Genomic DNA, 18,387 nt, shown 5'->3' with positions numbered 1-18,387 from the left:
GTTTGGCCAATGTACATTGGCAGAGGGGCATTGCTGGCACATGATGGCATATATCACATTGGTAGATGTGCAGGTGAACAAGATCTCTATCAAAAAGAAAAGGAGTACTTGTGGCACCTTAGAAACTAACCAATTTATTTGAGCATACGCTTTCGTGAGCTACAGCTCACTTCATCGGTTGCATCTGATGAAGCGAGCTGTAGCTCACGAAAGCTTATGCTCAAATAAATTGGTTAGTCTCTAAGGTGCCACAAGTACTCCTTTTCTTTTTGCGAATACAGACTAACACGGCTGTTACTCTGAAAGATCTCTATCAAGCATTCTTACAACTAGAATACCAGATTGACAGAGCCAGAAAAGTACCCAGAAGTTACCTACTACTGGACAGGCCCAACAAAGAAAATAACAGAACGCCACTAGCCATCACCTTCAGCCCCCAACTAAAACCTCTCCAACGCATCATCAAGGATCTACAACCTATCCTGAAGGACGACCCATCACTCTCACAGATCTTGGGAGACAGGCCAGTCCTTGCTTACAGACAGGCCCCCAAGCTGAAGCAAATACTCACCAGCAACCACACACCACACAACAAAAACACTAACCCAAGAACCTATCCTTGCAACAAAGTCCGTTGCCCACTGTATCCACATATCTATTCAGGGGACACCGTCATAGGGCCTAATCACATCAGCCACACTATCAGAGGCTCGTTCACCTGCATATCTACCAATGTGATATATGCCATCATGTGCCAGCAATGCCCCTCTGCCATGTACATTGGCCAAACCGGAGAGTCTCTACGTAAAAGAATAAATGGACACAAATCAGATGTCAAGAATTATAACATTCAAAAACCAGTCGAAGAACACTTCAATCTCTCGGCAGCAGGCTGAGCGGGGCCGGTGGCTGGGACTCGGCCGGCAGCAGCGTGCCATTAAAAATCGGCTCGCGTGCCGTCTTTGGCACACGTGCCATAGGTTGCAGACCCCTAGCCTAGCACAATAGGGCCCTGTTCCTAATGGGGACCTCTAAGTGCTGTGTCATTATTAGTCATTATCAGGTCATTGCAGGAACCAAGGGTGCTATGAAACTTTAACTCAAGTGTTTAACTGTGGAACAGCTCTGCCCTCTCATGTATATAAGGATGTCATGTGCTGAATGAAAGCTGATATACAGCAGCCACCCAGAACAATTATGCATACTTGCTGGTATTGCATGCTGCCTAGACAATCACCATGTTTTATTTGTTTTGCATTAGTTCTGGGCCCAGTCATGGTAATATCTCTCACCACAGAAGTTGGTCCAATAAAAGATATTACTTCACCCACCTTATCTCTCTAATATCCTGGGGCTAACACAGCTACAACAACACTACAAACATGATCACACAATATCATAATAATGCATATGACCAAGGAAGCCAAATAAGTTTGCACAGGCAGCCTTCATTCTGGCATTTCCTAATTTTGGAATGCTTGACTTTCCAATCTTAATGTTCTTTTCATGTCATTTTTTGGGATGTATTTTCATAAAAAGCAATCTGAAAAAAACAAATTTTTATCATGTGGAACCATACTGACTCTCATCTGGGTCATGAGCAGGGCTGAGACATTCAGACTTTTGCCATTTGAGGTAATGAGTAGAGAAGCACAGTCTAGCAGTCCTATGTGGACCAGCCACTGGAAGGTGGGAGGTGAGGAAGAGACATTGTACCAGTGGAGTTCACAGTTATTTGCTAAAGAATCAGCAACCCTGGGTTCGGTTACAGGTTCTGGGGGTAGGATGTCCTCTCTAGAGGTCTAGTTGGGGTCCCTGTGCCCCCAACATAGAATCATAGAATATCAGGGTTGGAAGGGACCTCAGGAGGTCATCTAGTCCAACCCCCTGCTCAAAGCAGGACCAATCCCCAACTAAATCTTCCCAGCCAGGGCTTTGTCAAGCCTGACCTTAAAAATATCTAAGGAAGGAGATTCCACCACCTCCCTAGGTAACGCATTCCAGTGTTTCACCACCCTCCTAGTGAAAAAGTTTTTCCTACTATCCAACCTAAACCTCCCCCACTGCAACTTGAGACCATTACTCCTTGTTCTGTCATCAGCTACCACTGAGAACAGTCTAGAGCCATCCTCTTTGGAACCCCCTTTCAGGTAGTTGAAAGCAGCTATCAAATCCCCCCTCATTCTTCTCTTCCGCAAACTAAACAATCCCAGTTCCCTCAGCCTCTCCTCATAAGTCATGTGTTCCAGGGCCCTAATCATTTTTGTTGCCCTCCGCTGGACTCTTCCCAAGTTTTCCACATCCTTCTTGTAGTGTGGGGCCCAAAACTGGACACAGTACTCCAGATGAGGCCTCACCAATGTCGAATAGAAGGGAATGATCACGTCCCTCGATCTGCTGGCAATGCCCCTACTTATACATCCCAAAATGCCATTGGCCTTCTTGGCAACAAGGGCACACTGTTGACTCATATCCAGCTTCTCGTCCACTGTAACGACTAGGTCCTTTTCTGCAGAACTGCTGCCGAGCCATTCGGTCCCTAGTCTATAGTGGTGCATGGGATTCTTCCATCCTAAGTGCAGGACTCTGTACTTGTCCTTGTTGAACCTCATCAGATTTCTTTTGGCCTAATCCTCTAATTTGTCTAGGGACCTCTGTATCCTATCCCTACCCTCCAGCGTATCTACCTCTCTTCCCAGTTTAGTGTCATCTGCAAACTTGCTGAGGGTGCAATCCACACCATCTTCCAGATCATTTATGAAGTTATTGAACAAAACCGGCCCCAGGACCGACCCTTGGGGCACTCCACTTGATACCGGCTGCCAACTAGACATGGAGCCATTGATCACTACCCATTGAGCCCAACAATCTAGCCAACTTTCTATCCACCTTATAGTCCATCCAGCCCATACTTCTTTAACTTGCTGGCAAGAATACTGTGGAAGACAGTGTCAAAAGCTTTGCTAAAGTCAAGGAACAACACGTCCACCGCTTTCCCCTCATCCACAGAGCCAGTTATCTCATCATAGAAGGCAATTAGATTCGTCAGGCGTGACTTGCCCTTGGTGAATCCATGCTGACTGTTCCTGATCACTTTCCTCTCATCTAAGTGCTACAGAATTGATTCCTTGAGGACCTGCTCCATGATTTTTCCGGGGACTGAGGTGAGGCTGACTGGCCTGTAGTTCCCAGGATCCTCCTTCTTCCTTTTTTTAAAGATGAGCACTACATTAGCCTTTTTCCAGTCGTCCGGGACCTCCCCCGATCACCATGAGTTTTCAAAGATAATGGCCAATGGCTCTGCAATCACATCCCCCAACTCCTTTAGCACTCTCGGATGCAGCGCATCCGGCCCCATGGACTTGTGCTCGTCCAGCTTTTCTAAATAGTCCCGAACCACTTCTTTCTCCACAGAGGGCTGGTCACCTCCTCCCCATGCTGTGCTGCCCAGTGCTGTAGTCTGGGAGCTAACCTTGTTCGTGAAGAAAGAGGCAAAAAAGGCATTGAGTACTTCAGCTTTTTCCACATCCTCTGTCACTAGGTTGCCTCCCTCATTCAGTAAGGGGCCCACACTTTCCTTGACTTTCTTCTTGTTGCTAACATACCTGAAGAAACCCTTCTTGTTACTCTTAACATCTCTTGCTAACTGCAACTCTAGGTGTGATTTGGCCTTCCTGATTTCACTCCTGCATGCCCGAGCAATATTTTTATACTCATCCCTGGTCATTTGTCCAATCTTCCACTTCTTGTAAGCTTCTTTTTTGTGTTTAAGATCAGCAAGGATTTCACTGTTAAGCCAAGCTGGTCGCCTGCCATATTTACTATTCTTTCTACACATCGGGATGGTTTGTCCCTGTAACCTCAATAAGAATTCTTTAAAATACAGCCAGCTCTCCTGGACTCCTTTCCCCCTCATGTTATTCTCCCAGGGGATCCTGCCCATCAGTTCCCTGAGAGAGTCAAAGTCTGCTTTTCTGAAGTCCAGGGTCCATATTCTGTTGCTCTCCTTTCTTCCCTGTGTCAGGATCCTGAACTCGACCATCTCATGGTCACTGCCTCCCAGGTTCCCATCCACTTTATCTTTCCCTACTAATTCTTCCCGGTTTGTGAGCAGCAGGTCAAGAAGAGCTCTGCCCCTCGTTGACTGTTCCCCTTTTCTTCAGCTCCCATTCCAGACCTGGTTTTCTACTATTTCAACCCCCCTCCCACAGCTTTTGTTGCTTTCAGGCTTCCTCTCCTCCCTCTGCTCCTCATCCTTTTGCACTGTAATCAGGCTGCCTCCCCCAAGCTTTCTGGGTGGCAGTAGGGGGCATTAAGAACATAGAAAGAGGGTCTCCTTGCTCAGTTCCAATACCTGCCTGCCACCACAGGGTCTCCAGCAGCTAAGAAAAGCCATTGCAAGCTAAATCCTGCTCAGCCACTATGGCTCTGGAGTGGAGCATGCTCAGGCACTGGGGAGGGCACATATACAGTCCAGTCAGCATGCAGGAGGAATCCTCATAAAATATAGCTGCCAGCCTCTAACATCTCCACTGACGATGTGAAAACTAATTTTTCAGAGGCTTATAACTTGTCCAAATTTGGGTTTTCACAGGGACCACAGGAGGCACACAGGGTGACCACCACCGAATTTCAAGCCCTTTCTCCAAATCACTGAGGTGCCAGATTTTCTCGTTAAAGCTAAGCATTTAAAATGGGTAAAAAACAGTATTATTCTTCATCCTCATTCTTGGCAATAACTGAACATTTTTTGCTGAAACTTGCCCCCCCACAAAAAAATAAAAAAATCAGTCTGAAACTTACACCCAGCGTGAAAAATTTCAACCCAAATGGTTTAACTCTGGCAAAAGTATAAGCAACTGAAAAGTATAAGCAACTGAAAACACGGTCTCATAATTCAAAGTGTTAGGCAGCCTTAAGTATTGAGATTGCTAAGAGAACTACCTATAATGTGTTTAGTAGGGTATGCCTGCTCTTGATTTTTCCCTTCTTACCTGGATCAATACTCTTCTACAGAGACCAGCTTTCACTAGGGATTTTGCAACCCAGCGAGCTGCATATGCTGCTGAGTGATCAGCTTTGGAAGGATCTTTCCCAGAGAAAGCACCTCCTCCATGGGCTCCCCAGCCTCCTTAAGTATCAACAATGATCTTTCGGCCAGTCAATCCAGCATCACTCTGTAGGGCAAACAATTACACGTTGACTTGACAAACCAAGGCTCTGTGTATAAATTAATTCCGACACCACTATGGATTAATTGCTTGTATTTATGTCAGAAACAAAACAAGCCCAATCAATGGGTTGCTATGCGTCTCTTTGTAGGTCGTTATTTGATGTAGCCTACCTGGGTAAGGTGGAATTTTATGTAGGATGTGCCACAGTTTGTACTGTAATAATTTTAAAAGATTGATATGAACACAGCCCGTTTTTGAAAGACACAGTAAAACCTATTACTTTGTCATTTGCCCCATCCAGCACAAATCATAATGTTGGAGCTGCTGGCCAGTGAACATGTTTAGTGCCACTTGGTGGGATTATTCACCCTTTCAAGGGGAAAGAGGAGTGGTTTATGGTAAAACTCAGCTTCACTAAATAAGGCAAAATGCTAGTCAGGATTTGCCTTTAGTTATCTAGTGAAATCTGTACACAATTGACTAGATTGTACCTTGTAAACACTTCCCCAGTGGGGAGCTGCACCACTCCAGCACAGGTCATCTGACTCCCAGACACAGTGCCATCCAGTGCACAGGGGGGGTGCATGAACTTCAACCCCCCACTCTGCCCCCATTTAAGAGGTGCACACAGTCCCCACCTATGTAGCAAGATGCCTGGAGAAAAGGGGGAAGGAACAATGGCATTATTTACTCCCCAGCCCCTCTGGTGAATTGTTATCACTGGGGACTATGGCATCTCTATGGCAGTCCTGTACTCTCCTGAATTTGGCCATTTGTTACACCACTTGTATAATGTAGGGAAGAGGTTTTTTATTTTCTTCTCCCTACTGCACGCCCAGGTAAGGGCCAACCACAATCTTGCTCAGTGTGTGTAACTGAAACACTGAACAAATTCCAGGTTCTGATGTACAGTGAGAATTAATACATTGTGTCTCAATCTTAAATTGCGTAGCCATCCGGATAGCATTAACCATACCAATTACTCTAAGTGCTAAGCATTATAGGTATTGTGACATCAACTCAAGTGCTTCAAGTCAAGAATTTTAGCAAGTAATTTAAGAACCAGTTTGTTTAACATAATGTTCAACTTTCTGTAATGATTGAAGTATATTTTGTCACTGATAAAGATTCAAGAATCTCTACATATCCATTCTTGATTGGCCAAACAATTATGGGATCAGTTTGGATGCTAGCTTCCTCACATCCTCCTGATGACTGAGTATAAGCAGCAGTTACCAAGTTTCCTTAAAAATGTAGTTGAGACTTGTATTGTTTCACTAAAACAGCACTCTTAATTGTTTTGAGAGAGAACATTTAGAAAGGACATTGCAGAATATAATCTCAGTCTATTTGTGTTAAAAATCTTTCAAAGTACCATACCTTAGGACCACACTTCACTTGGAAGGAGATGATAGATTGTGTTCTCATCTAGATATTTTGCTGGAATAACTTTTTTGACAACTTTTTCCATTAGTTCTTTCCGCATTTGTTGAACAGGCATATTGGGTGCATGTTGTACAGAGATCACCAGTGTGTGTACACGGATGGGCTGCACTACTCCATTGTTTTCCTTGTATTCCATTGTGATCTGAAAATCAGCCATGGAAATTCAAATCCAATATTCCCTGACCAGGAGGGGCATCAAACCCAAATGTACAATTCAAACAACTTCATATTTCCCTCTAATAGCAGAAGGAATAGAATTTGGTGAAATCTGATTAGAAAAAGGACTGGATGCTAGATTATTACTGGTGACGCTGAGAAACGATTGATGGAAATACAGACCTCAAAGAGGCCAAAAATAACTATTGTCTAATTAAAATAAAGAAGGATCACTACAGAAGCGTATGCTCATCTCTAGTTGGCTACAGAGAAACAAAGTAATTATAATGAAAAACAAGAGCTTGAGATCCCAGCTAACAAGCATTAAGGTCATTTATAGATGGGGCAGGTTGAAGTGTGAAGGGAAAGGAATTTAACATACTGAAGCTCCAGCTATGGTTAAGTTACTCTTTGTCAAAGAAGTTAATTCTAAACATCAAACTGCAGGAGGTGCTGCTTCATTTCACACTGAAGTTGCAGGTGCTTAGCACCTCTTGGAATTCGGCCTACACCTCTGCTCTGCCTTACTTCCACTGCGTCTTCCTAGTTACAGTTTGTAGACTCTAATCATTGGTGATATATGGCAGTGATCAGTGTGACCCAATTCAAATTTAGGGGTAGGTGTTGGAGTTCGTAGCTACTGATTCATGCCTTGTGACAGTGGAATAAGACTAGGGCGGTTGATTAATTGCAGTTAACTCACGTGATTAATTCAAAATAATTAATTGCGATTAAAAAAATTAATCACGATTAAACGCAGTTTTAATCCCACTGTTAAATAACAGAATACCAAATGAAATGTATTAACTGTTTTTGGATATTTTTCTACATTTTCAAATATGTTGATTTACATTACAACACAGAATACAAAGTGTACAGTGGTCACTTTATATTATTATTTTTATTACAAATATTTTCACTGGAGAAATGATAAACAGAAGAAATAATATTTTTCAATTCACCTCATACAAGTACCACAATGGAATCTCTTTATTGTGAAAGTGCAATTTACAAATGTAGATTTTTTTTTGTTACATAACTGCACTCAAAAACAAAACAATGTAAAACTTCACAGCCTAGAAGTCCACTCAGTCCTACTTCTTATTCAGTCAATCACTAAGACAAACAAGTTTGTTTACATTTACAGGAGATAATGCTGCCAGCTTCTTATTTACAATGTCACCTGAAAGTGAGAACAGGCTGTCGCATGGCACTTTTGTTGCGGGCAGAGCAAGGTATTTATGTGCCAGATATGCTAAACATTCATATGTCCCTTCATGCTTCCGCCACCATTCCGGAGGACATGCTTCCATGCTGATGATGCTCGTTAAAAAAATTATGCGTTAATTAAATTTTGACTGAACTCCTTGGGGGAGAATAGTATGTCTCCTGCTCTGTTTTACTCACATTCTGCCATATATTTCATGTTATAGCAGTCTTGGATGACCCAGCACATGTTGTTTATTTTAAGAACACTTTCACCACAGATTTGACAAAACACAAAGAAGGTACTAATGTGAGATTTCTAAATATAGCAAAGGCACGCAATCCAAGGTTTAATAATCTGAAGTGTCTTCCAAGATCTGAGAGGGACAAGGTGTGGAGAATGCTTTCAGAAGTCTTAAAAGAGCAACACTCCGATGCAGAAACTACAGAACCCAAACCGCCAAAAAAGAAAATCAACCTTCTGCTGGTGGCATCTGACTCAGATGATGAAAGTGAACATGCGTCGGTCTACACTGCTTTGGATCATTATCGAGCAGAACCCATCATCAACATTGACGCATGTCCTCTGGAATGGTGGTTGAAGATGAAGGGTCATATGAATCTTTAGTGCATCTGGCAAGTAAATATCTTGCAATGCTGGCTACAACAGTGCCATGAGAATGCCTGTTCTCACTTTCAAGTGACATTGTAAACAAGAAGCAGGCAGCATTATCTCCTGCAAATGTAAACAAACTTGTTTGTCTGAGTGACTGGCTGAACAAGCAGTAGGAATGAGTGGACTTGTAGGCTCTAAAGTTTTACACTGTTTTATTTTTGAATGCAGGTTTTTTTGTACATAATTCTACATTTGTAAGTTCAACTCTCACGATAAAGAGACTGCATTACACTGCTTATATAAGGTGAATTGAAAAAATACTATTACTTTTGTTTTTTACAGCACAAATATTTGTTATAAAAAAATATAAAGTGAGCGCTGTACACTTTGTATTCTGTGTTGTAGTTGAAATCAATATATTTGAAAATGTAGAAAAGATCCAAAAATATTTAAATAAATGGTATTCTATTATTGTTTAACAGTGCGATTATTTGCACAATTAATCACAATTAATTTTTTTAATCGCTTGACAGCCCGAAATAAGACATTAGTGAAACCCTGACCTAAGTCATGTGATTGCTCAGAAAATAAAGACCAGTCTCTTACCAAAATTCCTTTGTCATTTATTACCTGTATCCTTCCTTTACCTGCTGTTTGTATGTATATGAGTGCCTACATGCCAACACTTTCTCATAACATGAAAGAAACCTCCCAAAACAGTTTTTGGATTGATTCAAGTGCTAAAAAGGTCATGGAACCGTATGATTTTCTTAGCACTTGACAAAAATACATCCCCAGTAATATCCCAAAGTGCAGTAGTACAATGCAACTTAACTCACCACCACTGAACCAGTGAAGTTAAACATAAACCGCCCTCTCCTCCAACAATTCCCCACATTTCCAATTCCCACTCCTCATTCAATTCTCCTCTGCCTTCTGAGAACATATGTACATTAACTGTCTTACTAGGGAGAAAATGTAACTCTAACCATTCAGTCAGCAAACTCACTCATGACAGTACTGAAGGCTAAGGAGATGACTAACCAGATATGCAGCCTGTTACTTCTAGGTCATTGCTTCAAATGTAGCCTGTGGCAGCACTGACTAAAAGATCTGGGGGCCTGAGAGAAGTGAGTGGGTTGTCCCAGTCCAGTTGCCTCACAAAATGTGTCCACATCACAAAAAGCACCATCCTAGCTGGTACTAACTGATCATGTTAGTGTCCAGGGAGACAGATATGTTCCTCTCGCTCCTTGTGTTGGTCCCAAGAGTCATGACTGAGGCACTGACAGGACAGCGTGGACCAGACCATATGTGCAGTGGATATGAAAATGCCATCTCCTGGCCTGTCTAATCTACTCCATTCAAGCACATAGAATTCATGCCACTGCCACACCAGCTGTTCCTTCATTTCTTGAAGAACATGAATCGGGTCTAAATTCAATCGTGCAAGTTAAAGGGCCCAGCCCTTTTCAAATCTGATTTATAATCCATGTTATTTACTAACCTGTGTTTTCCCATCTGGTCTAACCCAGGGCCATGTTCCATTCCGCTCCAGGGCTTTTATCTTTGCATTAAGTTTGTGTGCAAGTAGGATTGTTAGAGGCATGCATTCCTCAGTTTCATCAGTGGCATAACCAAACATCAAACCCTGCACTGAGGCAATAGAAAATAAAACATAATTCCAAGGCACTTATTTCCATTTTCAGTTCATGGGAAGAGGCATCTGTGACATGAAGTCTGGGTGTAGTGTCACTTGCTTCTTTACACATACACCAGTCTTGAAATCAAAAAGCCAACCAGTGTAATCCCTTCTTCGAAGAATCTCAGATCAGCAGCATTGCCTGGTTCCCAAGAAATAATTCCATCTCATCAATAACCCACTCTAATCAGAGACCAAGACAAAGAGCTAACTGCTGTTGCTTGCACAGCTCCACCCGCCCTCCTCAAAACTACCTGTACACACAACCATCCATAACCCAAAACACCATAGCATGTCTTTTTAAGAACTTGAAAGACTAACACAGTGCCACCTGATGACATCTGCCATAACAAAAAGTTTAGTTGTAGCTTTAGCCTTTAGAGCCGTTGGATATGTGCAGGCAGCACTTATTGAAACCAATGCATGCCAGGTTTTCTTGGCCTTGTTATTAATCATGTACACAATATTTAGTTCAAACCCACATGCTTTAATTGTCTACCATGTATTCTGCATAGTCTTTTTTTTTTTTTAAACAAAGGGTATGATCCAATGCAAATTAACTGAGTTTGCAATGTATATTCGACTGGGCTTTAAATGCTTGAAATAAAGACACTTTACCTGGTCCCCAGCTCCAATGTCATCTTCACTCTTGCCATGAGAGACAGCATGTTTGATTTCTTTACACTGTTGTTCTAGAGCTACCAGCACTGTACAAGTCTTATAGTCTAATCCTGGTGAAGAGAAGTGGAAGTGAATGATACCACAATATTCTTCTTTTGTTTGTTTTCAGAAATAAGTCAGCTATAAAAGCTTTACTTCACGGACAGTTCAAAAAAGGTTGGCTGAAGATTTGAGGTATTTGGGTTACAAACACAAAGTGTAGGAATTAATCTTATGCCAGAAGCTTGGCTTTGTCTCCCTCCAGTGGGTAGGCCATGTATAAACATTTGCACATTACAGTCCCCAAGCTATTCTGGTCTTTTAGGCAAATTAGCAGAAGCTCATGCTTTTCATGAGGTGTCAGATTCTATCCCATAGGTCACGCAATCAGAGACATTGTCCATATTCTGTTATTGGTGGACAAATGCCAATGCCTAATGTCATTTAATTAGGAAAGTCTGAAGAGTGTTGTGAAAGGAAGCAGGGCTTTTTTTCATTGTCTCCTGTAAAGGGCACTTGATGAAACTAGACAGAAGTATATTTGAGATGAATACAGGGAAATGCTGACGTAGAATAGTCATGTAGGGGAGTCACTGCTGCAGGAACCCATTGTAGCAACTACATTAGTAGGAATACTGAAGAATTCCCTTGTGCATGAACTTCAAGTCTCAAAGTTTACTCAAACCTAAATACAAGGAAGACCAGTCCTTCTGTTTTTATAATAGGTCATTTGGCTGCAGACAAGTCATATTCCATGCCTAACCATCCTGTCATTTATGCATGCTCCAATTCCACTACTTCAGTGGGAATGGTGGGGGTTCAGCACTTCTAACAATCAATTTCTGAGTGACATGTTGACTCAAGGCCACATCCAATACACATCCATATTTATATTATCTTTTTTCTCCTGCAGGATCAGAGTCATCCATGATGTTATTTCACTGAGGACTGTTACAGAGTAATTTGACAGCACGTAATCAGAACTGACTATGAACCAGGAGGCAAGTACATAACTCACCTTTTGAAGAGTCATCATAGCCTATCCTCTTGAGGGTCTCTCGCACAATTTGCTGGTAATCCACTACAGCTTTGGAAGTGATCTCTCCACAGAGCAAGATTATCCCTGTTTTGGACACACATTCTGTAAAGAGTTGAAATAATATTACAGTAAAATGAAAGTTCTCGCTATGTGTATAGGCTTTTGAAAGAGTATTTGGTCCTAGAAGCAACTGTGTAGTACAGTTTGAGGCTGATTGGACAGAACATGTTGTGGAATTGCTCCAGTAAATAAGTCTTAAGCTTGGCCTAATTTTTAAACATGTCTTGATACCAATCACAGACTCTTGTCCTTTGCAACAGTGTGGGATGGATCCTCCTGTCTACTCCAGTTGCTTTATACTGTTCTGGACACCTGAGATTCCCTTAGTGAAACTGAATCCCCTGCTGGTGCAAAGCAACTCCTCCTGGCCCTGGACATGGGGAGAGTTCTCAGTAAAGAGCGAGCACCATCAGAATGGCTCTGTACTCCACCAAGTGCCAGTTGCCATGATGTCTGGCTGTCCAGCTGACCAAGGAGGCAATTTATAGCACTTTGAATGTGACCCTGTGATCCTGTAACTATTCCCTTCCAATTGCCTGTTGCTCCCACTTGATGCCTCTTATCTTGGTTTAGACAGTAAACTTAGGGGGCAGGAATAGTCTTAGGCCCAGATTTCTAATAGTATTTAGCTACTGCTATGCAGAATGTTGCAATGCCTAGACACTTAGGAGCCAAAATGCCATTGACAGTCTATGGGAATTAGGCTCCCAAGTGTTTAAATCCCTTTTGAAAAGAGGATTTAGGGTCCTAAATCAGTTAGATATTGTAGCGCTGATTGCAGCAACACCTGAATACCTTTAAAAATCTGGACCTTAGTGTCTACAGTGCCAAGCCCAGCAAGCTCAGATTTTAAGTAAGACCCCCTCCCCACCCCCCCGGTGCTACTACAATACAGTCTCTCAATTTACAGTACATACAACAAAGTGGCTGTCCTGAGCTGCACGTACCTTTGTCTAAAGTTAAAACACAATCAAATGAAAGCCAGCAGCTGCTTCTCGCCCTCAAAACAAAAAACCAACCAACCAAAATCATTGAGCCCAAACAATACCGCTGCCCACAGACCCTTAGTGATTATTGGGTGTGGGGCTGGACACCACCTATGCTAAATCCAAGGGGGGGTCACAACCTGCTATCATAAATGTCTGAAGCACCATTGTACTCACACCCTTGCACTACTGCAATAATATGTGTACAAAATAAGCCTTGTGAGGTATCATATGAAAGCTAGTACGCTGCTGATTATTAATATCATTGCAAAATGCATCTGTTAATATTATATGTGAAATTATGAATTCCCTCAGTATGACATAACTAGAACATGTTTACAGCCAGCAGCCTAGCCCAGGTGATAAACAAATCTGTCCTCGACAAAGGAATGTGGGTTTACCTTAATTTCCATATTAGCAATACACAGAGCCATCAAGCCAAACCAATGGGGTTTTGATGATCCTGAACTGGAGAGACAGAGAATTAACATGGCTCCTGGACCCCAGAGAGACACAGGAGACTGAATCCCCAGGAGGCCTTCCTGAGACATCACTTCAGAGATAAGGAACAGAGAGAGATTCCATCTTTATCCTTTACCTTAGGAGACAAAGAAACCACATGATTTGATCTCTGTGATGAGTCCTGGCCAGCAAAAGCTGGAAAGGCAACTGTGGATGAGAGAAACTGCCTTGAACAAAGACTGTATCTTGCTAGATTAAGTTTTAGACTTTTAGATTCATATTTTCACTTTTATTTGCTTGTAACCAGCTCTACCTTTATCTTGTTTATTTGGTATCACTTAATCAATGTTCTTTTGTTAATAAATTTGCTTTGCTTTCATTATAAATCATCAGTGCTGTGTAAGTTCAGTAAAGTGTGTGCTTCTAGGAAGCTAGCAAGTTGGAGTGTTTTACTGTCTCTGTAAAGGCAGCAAACACTACTTTCTCTATGAGTGCCTCTGCAGTAGGACAATTTTGGGGTGAATTGAGGGCTGGAAAGATACTATGGTCAGTCTGCAAGGAGTAATCAGGTTGGGCAAAACCAGGGTGAAGCTGTGATGGGATCCCTGGGGTACAACCTGGAACTGTGACTGCTGTGCCCCTTAACTCTCCAGCCTGGGCTGTCTCTTTCAATGCTTTGTTAGTGACAAGCAGCAAACCTCTCCAGGTGCTGTCGTCACTTAGCTAAAAGCATGCAGGGAAATGCTCAGCTACATTACATGAATGCTATCTCTAAGCCACACATGAACCATACACAGAGAAACACCAGCAAATCCCCCAAGCCTTGCACCCCAGAAATGTACAGTTTTACACTGCTCAAGACCTTCTCTTGAACAATGAAGGTTCATTAATTAGTTTGCCACTTTTTCAAAGAATAGTGGACAAGCACCAGCCTCTTAATCTGAACAGATTCCCCATGAACTTTAGACAAACTCACTGGTAAAGATAAAACATTAAAATAAGCTTATTAACTACAGAAAGACAGATTTTAAGTGAGTATAAGTGGTAGGCGTAAACATCAAAGACAGTTACCTAAGAAATAAAAAGTAAAAGCACAGTCTAAATCCGAAGCTCTATTAGACTAAGGAAGATTTGAATCAAACAGCTTTTCCCAACCCACTGAATGTCACAAGTAGGTTACATATCTTAATACACCAGCTGAATTTCCTTCTCAGCCTGGGACCAATCTCCTCAGTTTGAAGTCTTTGTCTTCCCATCATTACTGTTGCCTTCAGTGTAGGTGGGGGAGAAGAGAAGTAGTCTCATGATGCCACTGTTCCTTATTTTATACTCTCAATTCCTGTCCAGGAAAGATATTGGCCCAGACATGTCCTGATGGGCTTTGCTGAGTCAGAGTTGAGCAATCCCGTGGTGCCTGTGCAACTGTCTCTTACAGAATTGTAAATCTCTTCTTTACAATTCCCCTGCTGGTCAATGGCTCGTAATGGTCACATAATGCCTGTTTGGGTGTGGGTCACCTCCTTTGTTGCCACTGGAGAACTAGCAGTGGGCGACTCCCAGACAAAAGGCAGATAGTGACCAAACCCCTTAGTGGCCTGGGTGAATCCCAAAACATCAGAGGTTTTGCACATTGTATCAGAGGTGTTGTCTACACAGATGTTTCACACTCCCAACGAGAGTCTTGTGAACTTCAGTGTCAGACAGTATCTCTTGGATTCTCTGGGAAGCCTTAGCTGTCTAGAGGTTTATAGATTAGCAGCACACTCCAGTGATTCTCATCTCTGATTTCTGATTAAATGGATGCCCTAAAATGATTTTGATTCAAGTGAGCTTTTGCTGCACTTGAACCCAGAAAAAATTAGTAGAATAGCTACTCCATCTCCTGATTTATCCTCCTTGGATCTGTGGCAGCATCTTCCGTCTGGATTTACTGCTACCACCATGTCATCAGTACTTTGATGAAGCAGATGTATGTCTCAGATTAAGGTGATGCTGGAAGACAATTTCAGAGCCCATTTTCAAAAAGAATTGGTCTATGAAATTTCAAGGAAAGTGAAATTGAGGCCTTCAAAACTACATTTTCACACAGTAACTTTTCACCTATACAGCTAGCTTTAACAGATTTGTAAAATGAAGTTAATAGCTGTGTAACAGGGCTGTTAAGATTAACGTGTACATATATTGCTTTGAGATCCTCCACAGAATTTAAAGCCAGAAGAGACCATTAGATCATCTAGTCTGACTTCCTATACATCACAGGCCATTAAATTTCACCCATTTACCCAGTAACTTGTGCCTGACTAAAGTGTATCTTCCAGAAAGGCACCCAGTCTTGATTTGAAGACATCAAGAGATGGAGAATCCACCACTTCCCTTGGTAGTGTGTTCTCATGGTTAATTACCCTCTCTGTTAAAACACTGTGCCTTATTTCTAATTTGAATTTGTCTGGCTTCAGCTTCTGGTTCTTATTATGCCTCTCTTTTCTAGATTAAAGAGCCCTATAGTACCTGGGATTTTCTCCCCATGAAGGTATTTATCTATTGTAATCAAGTCACATCTCAATCTTATTTCTGATGAGCAAAATAGATAGAGTTCCTTAAGTTTGTTAGGCATGTTCTCCAGCCCTCAGTTCACTTTGAGGCTTCTCTGCACCCTCTCCAGTTTTGTAATATCCTTTTAAATTTGTTGACACCAGAACTGGATGCAGTATTCTCACATTGGTCTCACAAATGCTGTATACAGAGGTAAAATCAACTCCCAACTGAGTACTCTGCTTTTTGTACCACTGCATTAGCCCCTCTTGTCACAGCATCACACTCAGAGCTCCTGTTGAGTTGCTTGTCCACTATGACCCCTGCATTCTTTTCAAAGTCACTGGGGTCCGGGATACAGTCCCCCTTCTATAGGTATGGCCTGCATTCCTTCTTCCTCAATATATGTCCTGGCATTTGTCTGTATTAAAACAAATTATGTTTGAGTGGGCCCAGTTTACCAAGTGATCCAGATCACTCTATATGACTACCATAATATAACTATCAATCTTTGTGTTACCTACAAATTTTATCAGCAGTGATTTTATACTTACTTCTAGATCACTGATTTGAAGTTTGAATAGCCTCAGGTCTAGAACAGATGCCGAACCCCACAAGAAACACCCCCATTTACAGACTCCTCTTTGACAACTACTTTGAGATCTGTCAGTTAGCCAGTTTTTAATCCATATAATGTATGCTCTATTGATACTGTATAATGCTAACGTTGAATCAGAATATTATGGAGCACTAAGTCAAATGTCTGATCAAAAAAAACCCCACTACATTTATTACATCCACAAAGTTACTTTATCAGCCAAACTTTTAATCTCAAAGAATAAAACCGGGTTTGTTTGACAAGACTTATTTTCCATAAAATCACATTGACTAGCAACTAATTATACTGCTATCCTTTAATTCTTCACTGATTCCTGTATCAGGTTTTCCATTATCTTCCTCAGGATTGATGTCAGGGTAATCGGCCTGGGACACCTTCGAACATCCTGCTTGCCCTTTTTGAATACTGGCACATTAGTACTCTTCCAGTCTTCTGGAATTTCCTTGGTATTCCAATATTTATTAAAAATTAACACCATCAAGCCAGGGAGCTCCTAATCCAAATCTTTTAGGACTTGTAGGTGCCAGTTATCTCAGCCTGATGATTTAAAAATATTTATCCCTAGCAGATGTTGTCTAATGTCATCCTCAGTTACTAATAGATTGGAAAATACTTCATCATCCTCGTGTGATACAAGTATATCATCATGGTTCTTTCCAAAAACAGAACAGAAATATTTATTGAACACATCTACCTTTCCCCCAAACCTGATATACTTCAACTCTTTATTGTCCTTAGTCCCGCCAGCATTGGATTTTTCTCTGGTGTCTTTAGCTTCCTTTATCAAATTTCTACACTTCTGCACTTCTATTTTATATCCAGTGCTATTTCCCCTTTCTCCATTTGGTATATATTCCTTTCCCCCCCCCCCCCCCCCCAAACTACTGCTTTCACTTTACACTGAACCAGTTTGGGCTTTTAGCCAAAGTTGTCTTCTTTCTTGATTGTGGACTCGTGGCTTTTTGGCCATCTAATAAACAAATCATTGAATGCAAAGCTATACAAATGCAGAGAATTATTTATTTTACTTTTTTAAATTTATTTTTTCTTAATCAGAAAAGAGTACTTACCACAAGCAACCTTAGCATCTGGATCAACTCTGATATGAGCATCAAGGACAGCATCGCTGATCTGATCACACTTTTTATCTAGACAAAAAGTAATATATTATTTAGTTGTTACCTGTAATAAGTATTTTTAAAACATAATACAAACATGATCTCCAGAAGTATGCCATGTACTAAGAGCATCAGGTAGGCACCATAAAGAAGGAGATGCATAAACAGAATTTCCTTCTCAATGGAAATGAGAGTTCTAGTTTTTAAGTACCTGCCTAGATGCAAGTTTGGCACTAAATATACAGAAATGGATCTATGCCTTTACTTTCTCCTCCCCCTCCAGTCCACAACAGCAGAAACATCCCTGCCATCTCCCAGTACCCCAGGCCCCACAAGTTATAATGAGTCACCAGGAGGTGAAATATTCTTCTGTTAAAATGGTCTGAAAACTTAGTTTCAGGGAAAAACTCCACAACCACTGAAAAAGGTATTGAATCAAATGGTAGCTAAGCTTTGGGACAAGGACTATATTTTACTTTGTACAGTGTCTAGTACTCTAGGATACCCAATGCTGACTGGAGATTAACTTCTAGGCATTATCACTGTACAAATAACCTGGACAAAAAGGTGAGCTGTAACTAGATCAGAACTAGAAGAAAACATTAAAGAAA

Source organism: Chelonia mydas, chromosome 5, assembly GCF_015237465.2.
Source record: "Chelonia mydas isolate rCheMyd1 chromosome 5, rCheMyd1.pri.v2, whole genome shotgun sequence".
NCBI lineage: Eukaryota > Metazoa > Chordata > Testudines > Cheloniidae > Chelonia > Chelonia mydas.
The sequence above is the reverse complement of the archived record's forward strand: the minus strand, read 5'-3'. Positions refer to the sequence as shown.